The sequence below is a fragment of the Pelecanus crispus genome, chromosome 15 (assembly GCF_030463565.1).
Source record: "Pelecanus crispus isolate bPelCri1 chromosome 15, bPelCri1.pri, whole genome shotgun sequence".
NCBI lineage: Eukaryota > Metazoa > Chordata > Aves > Pelecaniformes > Pelecanidae > Pelecanus > Pelecanus crispus.
The window spans coordinates 8,775,368-8,787,184 of record NC_134657.1 but is presented as its reverse complement, the minus strand read 5'-3'; positions in this window follow the sequence as shown (position 1 = coordinate 8,787,184).

Genomic DNA, 11,817 nt, shown 5'->3' with positions numbered 1-11,817 from the left:
GATTTTTTTTTTCTTTCCTTGAGTTTTGTTTTGCTTTTTTGATTGACTGGAATAAATAAATCTCTTTAGAGTTTCACACTGGCTATTCTGTTAGCATTCCCTCTTTTAGTTGCAGGTTTGGTTCAGTGTCAGTCAGCTAATAGTTGCTCTCTTTAGCAGTTTGATCCTTCTGTGGCTTATAGAATAGAATAGTTCAGGTTGGAAGAGACCTACAAGGATCATCTAGTCCAACTGCCTGACCACTTCAGAGCTGACCAAAATTTAAAGCGTATTATTAAGGGCATTGTCCGATTGCCTCTTAAACACTGACAGGCATGGGGCATCGACCACCTCTAGGAAGCCTCTTCCAGTGTTTGATCACCCCCTCAGTAAAGAAACTTTCCTAATATCTAGTCTGAGATGTCTATACAACGTATTTGCATTATATACACAACTGAGACAACATATAATCTCCTTTGCCACAATTAATATTGCTAAAGATGTTATGTAAGCATGGAAATCTAGACACACAAAGAACAGACACACAGATGCTCAGCTGCACTCAAGCGAAATAACTTCATTACAGAGAGACCATGAATCTGGTTCTCCTCCCACTTATCCATGCTGACAGGTAGGAATAATATCAGTACAAAAAAACGTATGAAGAAAGAATCAGGGTTTAAATCACAAAGAGAAGAAAACAGTCCTTATAGCCTACTGGACTAGTAGCCTCTCTGCTGAGAGAAGCAGTCCCAACTTTCTGAATTTTACTATGTACTTTCTAGTGAACCGACATTTTTCTCAAAGCCCCAAGTCTTTCCATCATGTAAAAACAGGATACCCTACTTTTCTCAGACCACCTGATAGTCATGGAAAGTACTGGGAAGACAATCTTGTTGTCCTGTCTCCCAGGCTAATACTCCATCCATTGGCCTGGGCTGCCTCTTAGGAAGTTTGGGGGTTTTGGCATCTTTTGTTTTGTTAAGTAATATATATTCTTCCTTGCTGCTCTGAAGAGAGTGCATTTATGGCTCCTAAAGAAATTCTTCTTTAAAAATAGGGACCACATGCATCCATGCAAGATTGCTATAGAGTTATGCTGAGGAAAAATTTGTTTTCAGGTGCCTACGGCTGCTGTTTCTTTAAGCACCAGGAAGGCACATAACTTCTTATCTATTCCTCGTGGTCTAGATTACTGGCTGCTTCTCTCAGCAGATCCTAACTGTTCTCATCAGCATTTTTATTAGTTTCTTTTATCTTCTCTGTCCTCTTTCTGTGCCCACTAAACTACTGTGATCAAAGTCCTTATCTTTGCCTGTGCCTAAGCTTCTGATTTGTTCTTTATTTCTCACAGTAGTTTATGTGCTTGCTCTTCCAACTAATTTCTTGGAATAGCAAATAGATCTTTCTGATTAGTCACAGTGAGAGGGGTTTGATTAGCAGCATCACTGCATTATGCACGCCTAGCACAATTTCACACTCACCACAACCCATTCTGACGCTCCTTTCCTGGAGTCCTGGGGAGCCGACAGGTTTACATGTGACCCGCCTATTGCAACTGCTGCCCAACCCATGCACCTAATGGCCAAAAGCATCCCTATGCCTGCACATTCGCATACCTCCACCACTCTCTTACGCTCTGCTTTGCCAGAAGACGGTATCTTCCAAAAAAACCAACACGCCGCAGTTTGCAGGGCAGGAGTCCGTCCTGAGTACCCAGCATTTTTAATAGACCGTCACCATCACTGGCTTCGGTTATAACTCAGGCTAATTGTGATCTTTCATTCAGTGCTAGGGAGGCCATGAAGAGCATTTAAGATGCCTTAATAGGATCACTGCACTTGAGTCTGGCTCTAGCCAGACGGCTGCTATGTTAAACAAGCTATCACAGCAATCAGCAGAGAGGACATTGTTCTCGCTAGGGAGCCAGCTTTGGCTGCTTTCCTTTCGGCCCAGGCTCCCCCGCCAGCAATAGTTATGCGCCAGAAATCTATCAGTATTTATCAACAAACATCTCCCTCCGCTCCAGGCTGATAAATCTCATTCTCATCTGTTGCCATACCCATGTCAGGGTCTGGGACCACTCAGCTGAATCACCTACTTCATTATATACATGCCATTTTCTAACAGGATATTGTTTCCGCTTCTTCCAGATTGAGGAATCTGGATAGAAAAACTGCAGTGGTCATTTCTGTATGTTTCTTTAATGTCAAGCTGCAATTCATCAAGATTGTGGAGCTGTTTCCAACTGCTTTGAGACGCATCCCTCATTCTGTGCATGCAGCCAGTGGTTGAAATTATTTAGAAAAGGAACGCCGTTGTAACGCTTGCTCCTTGAAAGTCTCTTGTGCAACATGCTTTAGGACATATTCTTAAGGCATGCTGTTGTAAATGTCAGATAACTGCGAAGAATTCAAGTATATTTATATGAAGCAACACTAATGTAATCAAGAAGAGAATATGGCCTGATTGCCTATGTAAATAGTGGAACTGGATACCCATTGATTTGTAAACCAGCTTGAAGCTACATTCATCCCAAGGAAAGATAAAATACCTGTAGTTCATTCAACTCTGAGCTGCATACAGACACTACCAAATACTTCTTTGCTCCCTATGGATTTTGTTCCTTTACAGTATTCTGCAACCTCAGTAACGCACCAGTCAGGCTGTAATAACTGCAGAAAGGCTACCTTGTTGCACGCTGTCACCAGGTAATGAATAATAAAAGAAAACTTTGAAATAATGATTGAGAATGTTTTTACACAAACGATTGCCTGCCAGTCTTGCCTCTATGAAGTATTCAACATTCCTTACAAGAATATAAAAGGAAAATCAGATGTGAGAATATTTGCATCACAAATACAGTTACACAAGTAAAGTTTCCTGACCTTATGCTCTGTAGTCCAGCAGGCAAAAACCAGCTTAGAAATGATGGCAAATTGTTTGGAATTAAGTATTCAACTGGAAGCTTTTCCTCAGAGTTAAGTCAGAGCTAAACTTGGAACTTTAGTGATCTCAAAAGGTTTTATTTCCTTTACAATCATATCACTCCCATTTCTTTTTCCTATTTCAGTTAGCTATGTGCTTCCAGGTACTAAGAGAATCTAAACACATCAGCCAACTTCAGCAACTGATCAAACACATTTTTGAAGATGACTTATTGCCTAGGAAGTCATCTTCCTGACTTTCAGTATAATTCATTGTGCTTCCCAGATTTAGATCATGGTGGAAATTTGGCTCTGGCTTACAGCCATGCAAAGCCAGTAACTTTAATGAGTTTCCGTGTGCCTAAGTGAGGACATTCCACTTGACTTGCAGAGGCAGATGTTTCACTTTAATGACAGCTAATCTAAAAGCCATTTCTTTTACTATCATTTCCCTGCAGAAGATTAACTATGTTATCATTGTACTGCTTCTGCATGAAGCCATTTCCAATTTGCCAGGGCTCCGAGGAGTCGCTGTCACCATTAATTCAATGTGTTACATGAAATTACCACTGGCATTACAGTCTGCCTTTGGAGTCCTGGCTATTTCAATCATGTTTCAGCTAAGCTGGCCTGTGTTGGAATCTGTTGGTTCAGCCAACCATTACTCAATGGCACCTTAAGGAAAGCGACTCATTACTTAGAAGGCACAGCACTCCAGAGCTGTGGGATTCGGAAGGCTCCTTCTCCTCCTACTCCTGCCGCGGGTTCCAGGAATGACTTTTTTTATGTTCATTTGTTCTGTAGGATGCCAAAGAATACTGCAGACCTGCACCTGCCTTACAGATGCGTACAACTCTGACACCCCAAGCACAGGACCAGTGGTTTATTTGGTCACAAAAGTGCTTGGAGGGCAGAAGACAAACGCAGAATGATATTGCTGTTTGTAGCACTCAGCAGTTGAGACTGTACGAGGACAGGTGGGGAGCAAATTGCCATCCCAAACGACAAAGTCAGAGAGAGAACACAAGCCAGTCCCAAAGGTATGTCAGCAGAGAGTGGAAAACAATCATGATCATAGCGATGTTATTTTCAGTCTCACCAATGGACTGGCAATAAGTGTGCAAGTGAAAAAACATAGCTTCTATTCTGGTCAGCTGCCGTTGCCCGGTCTTGGCCTTCCCTTTTGTCACAGTCTGGTGCCACTGACCCTCTGGGTTCCGCACCTCAATACAAATGCATAACCTGCACATCTAAGACCTGTGCAACTATTTAATTGTCAATTAATCTCATTTCCAAAGTTTATTTGGGGCATATGATGCTTGGTCAAAACCTCCTTGAGACCTTGACAAATCTATGCTGTGTTCCTGAGAACCACCGAGTACTTGTTCTGCGTGCAGTGCGAGTTTAACCTGCCAGATTAGCTGTGGCTTTAGGTATCTTACCATCCAACCTGGTTTTTGTATTTCTCTGTTCCCTACACGATTCCAAAAAGTCAAGAGAATAAACTAGCATAAGGATTTCCCCACAGACTGTAAAGGAAATTAAGACCAGTATCTGATAACAAGTTTGCATGTCTCATTCCTGAACTGCGTCACAGTAAATGAGAAAATTTAGCTGTAAAGCCAGAGGGGGAGCATAGGAGGGAGCAGGAAACACAGGAGGATGTTAATGATTCCATTCCATTCCTGGTTTGCATTTTGTTATGCCCCTCAGTTGTACTTTCATCTCCAGGTCAGTGCTGTGTACGCCTAATGCAACCTAGCAAATACGCTTCATGGGTGTCACATAGCATGATGTATAGGGATCTGAAGTCACAAGGGGGCCACATTTTTAGATGCAGATCAGTAGTGGATGAAATGAAACACTGACAGTGATTAGTATTTCCCCACTTAAAATGACCATCTCATGGAGCATTTTGATTGCTTAGAAACCTCAAATGACATATTATAAGACATTCAAACACTGGTAATATACCAATATGTTCTCTAAAAGTCACATTAAAATCTTACAATATTAGGAACACCTCTGAGGGCTGGTAAAAGTGTAGCATTTGTCCTTTTATTATAGAGTTTTAACAATAGAAACATTTAAAGCTTGCCATTTTCTTTTTTTTTTTCCCCCCAACCTTGCCAACAGTATTTCTGCAATACTGTTTCTTTTCTTCTCATGCATCATTTGCCCATTCCTGTGCAATAAAAATCTACTTTCTGGAGAAAACAGGTAATTAGCCATCTACATAAATTGCCCTGTGTCTACATCATTAATGTGTTTGGATGTTTTAATTGATTGCATTCTCAACTGTTTTGGATGGCTTAAATGCCAGCTAATGCAATCCAATTAAGCCTCCTAATAAACCTGAATGATGAACTGCAATATAATCACACATCAAGTAGAAATGTAGAGGGAAATGCCACAGACCTGACAGTTTAGAATAGACTGTGTCATTTTGAAAGACCCAAATCACTTCTCAACAGGGAAACTTCTAATTGACTCTAACTGGTGGTGGATTTGATATCCAAGACCTGATTCAACACACCTTTTAAGCACCGCTTAAGCCAATTCCTATCCACAAAACATTTTTCATAGAATCACAGAACAGCCCAGGTTGGAAGGGACCTCAAAAGATCGTCTGAGCCAACCTCTCATGGGAAAGGGAACCTAGACGAGATTATCTAGCACCCTGTCCAATCGCATCTTGAAAGCCTCCAGTGATGGGGACTCTACCATGTCCCTGGGGAGGCTGTTCAAGTGATTGAGTGTTCTCCCTGTTTTAAAAAAAAAAAAAAAAAAAAAATCTTTCTTGTATCAAGATGAAACCTTTCCCAGTGCAACTTAGACCCATTGCCCCGTCTTCTCCATGTGGCTCCTTCTGAAGAGAGAGCCTCCGTCCTCTTCGTAGCTGCCCTGTAAGTACTGGGATACTGTGACGAGCTGCCCCCAAGCTTTGCCTTCTACAGCACAAAAATACCTAACTCCTTCAGTCCTTCCTCACAGGGCAGGTTCTCCAGCCCTTCGATCATCGTGGCCCTCCTCTGGACCTTCTCCAGCCTGTCTGTGTAAGGCTCTTACTGACTAAGGTTCCTCTCAAGAGCTTCCCCTAAAATTATCCTCTCCATTCTGTAAACATTTGCTAAAATTTATTGCCATTTCTGAAATTATGCATTTTCTAGACTTTTCAAACTCATAGCAACATCAATTTATTCAATTCATAGACATCTAAAAAGTTTATTCAACAAATATGTGAAGTGATAAGAGTCCTAGAGGTAAGATTAGGAGTTTTACTTTAAGCTAAGCTAAACTAAGCAGTAATTTTACCACAAAACTGCCTTTTAATAGTCCATGATCAGTCACCTGAGTACCAGCTGTAGAGTTAAGGTTTCTCAAGTTGACTGTATTGCTATTATTTTTGTTATATTTTACACAAATAGCAATGCATGTAAGACCTTATTAATGAAGGCTCTAATTCTACAAACACTGGACCACTCATATTTCCAAAGATTCTTATACTACAGGCATTGTAATAGGGGCCAAAAATTTAAAAAAAAAAAGCAGCAGACAAATAAAACAACGTGGAAGAGAACAAATTAACAATAAATACTATAGACACTTTCTAAAAATCATCTAGCATTTTTTTAAATTTTGAAAAGCCTAAGTCCCGTTACCTAAAAGAATGAGTTAACAACATGCGTAGACTAAAGGAATAGAGAAACTCAGTGTTGTCAGCTTATCCTGGAGAAGGCAGCGACTTGATAATTATCTCTAGAGAGCAGAAATGCAAGAGATTTTAGGCAATATGGGGGCCTCTTAAAAAAATATTCTTCAAACAAAACTAGATGAGGCAGCTAGAAGTTAAATAGACTCATACTGGAATATGATGCAAACTTCCAATAGTGCCCTGCAAGTAACTTACTTAAAGGTGGCGTAGCGCCTTTATGTCAGCTCTGGAGGTCTTTTCCTAAGCCCAAACAGAGGTGATAGATTTAATGGACTAATCCGTGTGAAATTCTCTGCTCTGTTCTGCCAGATGCCAGACAAGACACAACAGCTCCTCTGGCATCAATGTCTACTAATCTCATCTTGACTTTGATTCTCTGTGAGATTTTTTTTAATCTGTGAAATGGGGATAATACTCTATTTCAGATACTTGTCAGTATCTCTTTGTTCTGGGTACAAAGTGCTTTGAAGATGACATTATTTTTACATTTTACATTGTTGTTAAAGAGCTGCAGATTGTCATCAAACCCTTTCCCCAGTCAGCGATGCTGGTAAAGGTCGCCCTGCCGTTCCGTGTCCGCTACCCACTTGTTTATTTGTACAGCTGTCTCTGGCACAAGCAAAGGCAGAGCCTCAGCCCTCAGCGGGAACAAGAAGGCATCCTAGGCATCCCACAGTATGCAGCCCGCTAGTACTGATTTTGCATTTACTTTAAACATTTAGATACCTTCCTATAGGCGTGACACTGCCTAAGTTTTAGCCCCAGGGTCTTTGCAGTACATTGGAATCCACGTGCCACTTAGGCGCCCTGTACTGCATGCAGGGTTGGCGGCTTCTGAGGGTGAACCATATGCCAACCAACTGGTACCTAATGGGAAACTCGCACCACAGAGGGGCAGCTAGAATGCAAATCCTTGTCTAGCGGGCAGTCAGGTACCTCTCTGCATCTCCAGAGCCAGGGTCCACTCTAATGTAAGGCACCTCCAGCAGTTACTGCGTGAAAGAACTGACCACACCTCTACCTTCTTGTATCCTGCCGCTCCTGGTACTGCCACAACCACTTTCCACACAAGCACCAATTGTTCATTCAGGATGCCAGTGCGATTACATCTTCAGGCTGAATGATGCAAACCTCCTAGCTTCCGCAGCAGCATCCTAATTGTCAGTGGGCACACAAGAAAGATGTAAGGTATGGGTGAAAAGGGGAAGTTTGCTAAAAGTTGAGCGTATTTATAAGCATTTTGATAATTCAGGACTTCACACCATGAACAGTCTTGCCGAAAGCAAGCGTAACACTTTATTGAAGAGGATCTTATGGTTTGGTCTTCTATGTTCAGTTAAATGATACGTGCATGGTGTTTAAATGCATATAACTATGGTTATATACTCTAAATTTTTCAACTAGTCTGAATATCTTTCCTTGGAAAATGGAACTACTTCTGTCATTTGTAAGATATAGACGGTATATTTAATGGATATTACAGCTGAAATTTATATGTGCTCTGTAGGTGAAAACAATTTCAATAAAATATCTTAAATTCATTTGGTTTGTAATCCATCTTCCCATACAGCAAAATAATGCAAAAACATACCTGTTAAGTAATGCCCATATAATTTTAAAACTTTGTGTCATTAAAAATGTAATTGCAATATTCATCACTATACTGAAATTAGAATCATAGAATCATAGAATCGTTTAGGTTGGAAAAGACCTTTAAGATCTCCCAGTCCAACCATTAACCTAACATTACCATGTCCACCACTAAACCAGTTAAGGGTAGAGCAGCAATTTCGTGTTTCCTGGCTTGGTGGCTGGATTACTTTTTAATGAAAGTAAAAACTAGGAATCATTAAGATTGGAAAGGACCTCTGAGATCATCAGTCCAACCATCAACCCAACACCACCATGCCCACTAAACCATGTCCCAGAGTGCCACTCTGCCCGTTTTTTGAACGCTTCCAGGTGTAAGTGTATGGAAAACGAGACACTGCCTTCCAGAAGAAGTCCTCCTGCCACAGAGAGTTGAAAAATCTCTTGGGAAAGGAGTAAAGTGTGTCACATAAAATGAACACTTTCCTAAGAATGAATTACTGTAATAGGAGAGACTTCTCTAAATGCTAACAAGCTAGGAAATCATCTTGTCCACCTAAGGACAGCATTGCTCATGCCTGCTGCACAATCTGTATTCCAGTCTAGACATAAAATCGACTGATTTCACATATGGTGGAAAGGGTTAACTCTCCCTGATAAGTCTCTGAGCAGAGCATTTAGTTCATTGGGCACTCTAAGCCACCTGCGTGTGAGAGTGAATGTACAAGGGAAAGAGAGAGGGAGATTTAGGCACCGTACTTTGCAAAACCAATGCTGGGGACAGCCTGTTAAAGAGCTCAGTGCTGATCATACAAATAAGCATTTGTTTCTGACTACCAGAAAATGTAAACATTCCAATTACATCCCAGAAAATACACAAGCCACCTGACCTCTGCAGCTGAAAAACACTCTCCACAAGACAGAGGTAAGACAACCTCACATTTTTACCTGCTTCTCTGCGCAAAGTGCATGCATTTAGAAATTCATTGCAGAAATCATTGCATACCTTTTACACATAATACCGCTAATGTCTGGTATATTTTCTTCTGATGATGTTCAAAACATCATTATCTCTAAAGGGAGGGTTAGTGAAGAGTTTTGAAACATTATCTAAACTTCAAGGTTTTCCCAATTCTAATCTGTTTCGGATGTGCATCTACTAGGACTTATTTACACTACACGCATCTGGTAGCCAACAGCTATAAGAAGGTATTTGAGTACTGATTTTTTTTTTTTTTTTTTTAATGCTAGTTGACAGATGACAGGGTTACACTGGCTCTCAAAGACAAAGCCGTTATTTTTGAACACAATGAGTTATAGTCTGTAGTCGGTATCCCTGCTACAATAAATCAAAGGGTAGCATCCAGCCGTTGTCCTGGGGTCATTCACTGTGCTGATTTACCGGGGGCTGGGCTGGCTGGTTGGTTGGCTGGGTTTTTAACGTCACCCTATAGCTTCAGATTGTCCTCTGTATTTAAGGTAAATGTGTATACTAGACTCATTTCTATCACAGTTTCTTAAATACTCCTTTCACTCTTCAGAAAAAACCTGCTTAGACTGAGGAGACTGAGGTTAATGAAGATATTTACTAATATTCAACAGTACTGGAATAGTGCATACTGTTTTGGTTACTAAACAAAACTAGTGATGTTGATAGTAAATCTGACAATTTTAGACATGCATTATAAATCTTGGTTCAGGTGAGTTTTCCTATTCAGATTAATTCATATACACAGAAGAAATACATCTGTGTATCTATGTAACCTGAACATTGAAACCCAGGTCACAACAGAGATTAGCTATCTTTCCAGACTCCTGGTTTTTTATTGTACTAATGACAAAGAGAGATAAGCAACAAAGGATTTTTTAAACAGTCTCTTCAAAGAGTTTTGGAGCTACTCTCCGTACCCCTGCCTCTCTCTCACACACACACAGAGGAGGGGGTAATTTGTAATCTGCACTAGAGAAGAAATGCGAAATATTTCACATGCAAGTGATTTCAGATCCGGTCTTGCACTTCTACTGGGATACGGGGATAGATCCAGTCGCTGGATTGTACATGGTGAATAAAACTGACCAAAAGGAAAAAAATGAAGATTTCACATGTTTAAAAAAATCCACTCTTCACTGACCCATCTCTTCTGAGTGTGAAATATTTGTTATCTATCAGTAGCAGAATCCAAAGCAATAGAATCAAAGTGAAACGCAAAGCCGCAATGCAAGGTAGCATAAGCATGCGCTTTGCCTGTTAACGTATTCATTGACATTCTTTATTGTGCCCCCACTACACTTAAGGTGTCACCCAGTCCTCAAACTTCCATAAGTTAAACAGAACACAATATCCCATATTGCTGTGTTTTCCTCTACTGAAAGAGGAAAGGGCTCAGAAAGAAATCAGAAAGGAAAAAAGCAGACATGTAGGACAAAAAAGTATGAAATTCTTTTTAGCAACCAAGTAAACTACTTGTCTTTGTGTTCTCACCTGTGGGTGACTTTTCAAAACAAGCTGCTTTTGCTGTTTCTATCAGACAAGGAAAATACATTTCCACAGAGCAATTCTTGTTGAATTACTGTTGGAAGAAAACTGTCCATCCAACATACATTACAGAATTGTTGCTTGCTAGACTTTGCAGTGTCCTCCTTTTTGCATGTGTGAGTCAAAAATCCCCATCTATGTATGGTGTCTGTTTATGTGCATACATTATAGAATTGGGAAATGAAACAGTAAGAGAAGTTTTCCAGCCAATCGGTTCTCATTTCTAAAGCCAGAGACAAAGCATCTGATCAGCAAGTACAAAAGCAATGCCCTTTCTGCAAGATTTGTGCTGAATTTTCAGAGACTTCATTGCATGATGAAGTGCAGGGTCCTTTCCAGTCCTTCCTCGGAAGCTGCATCTGCATTGTGCCGGTTTGACAGCAGTGCTGCTGCATCAACACAGAGATAGCTCTTCACGCTTCGATGTGCCAGCAATACCCAGAACAGAAGGTTTGGCCATTCCAGGGGAATAAATTTATAGCAAAGTTACACCTCATAGCCACATCACACCCCACTAGGAGTTGCGCTGAATGCTTGTGGAGTGTCACATTGCAAGCAGTTGCCAAGGCCAGCCCGTTAGAGCCCTTCAAAAGCCTCTGCATTAACCACCTTGGATGGACGTGATGTCGTGACAGAAGTCGCGTGCCCACATCACTCGAAAGGCTTTGGATGACTGCCTAAAATCAAGATTTATATGTGACTTTTTGCATGGACAAAGTACAAAACCCTGGCATCCAGAAGGAGGTGCTTTTCTCTCGCATCTTAGTACGGATCAGTTTATAAGGAGATACAAAGTGCAACAGACAGAGATGGATACTTTGTTTCCACGGTAACAATACTTAAGACACATCACACTAAAGGTGATGTCAGTGCCATGTCCTGTTTGGTTTTGATTGCTTTAGGACACTGAGTTGTTTATACATTTGATGTAGCTGTTTAATTCCTGCAGGAGAAAACCCAGAGCATTGGCTGGGAAATAACTTCCCTATTGTTCATGCAGTCCCTGATTTTCTTGGAGTATACAGAGAGCAGCAACCATTAGAACACCTATTCAGATGACCCAACGCATT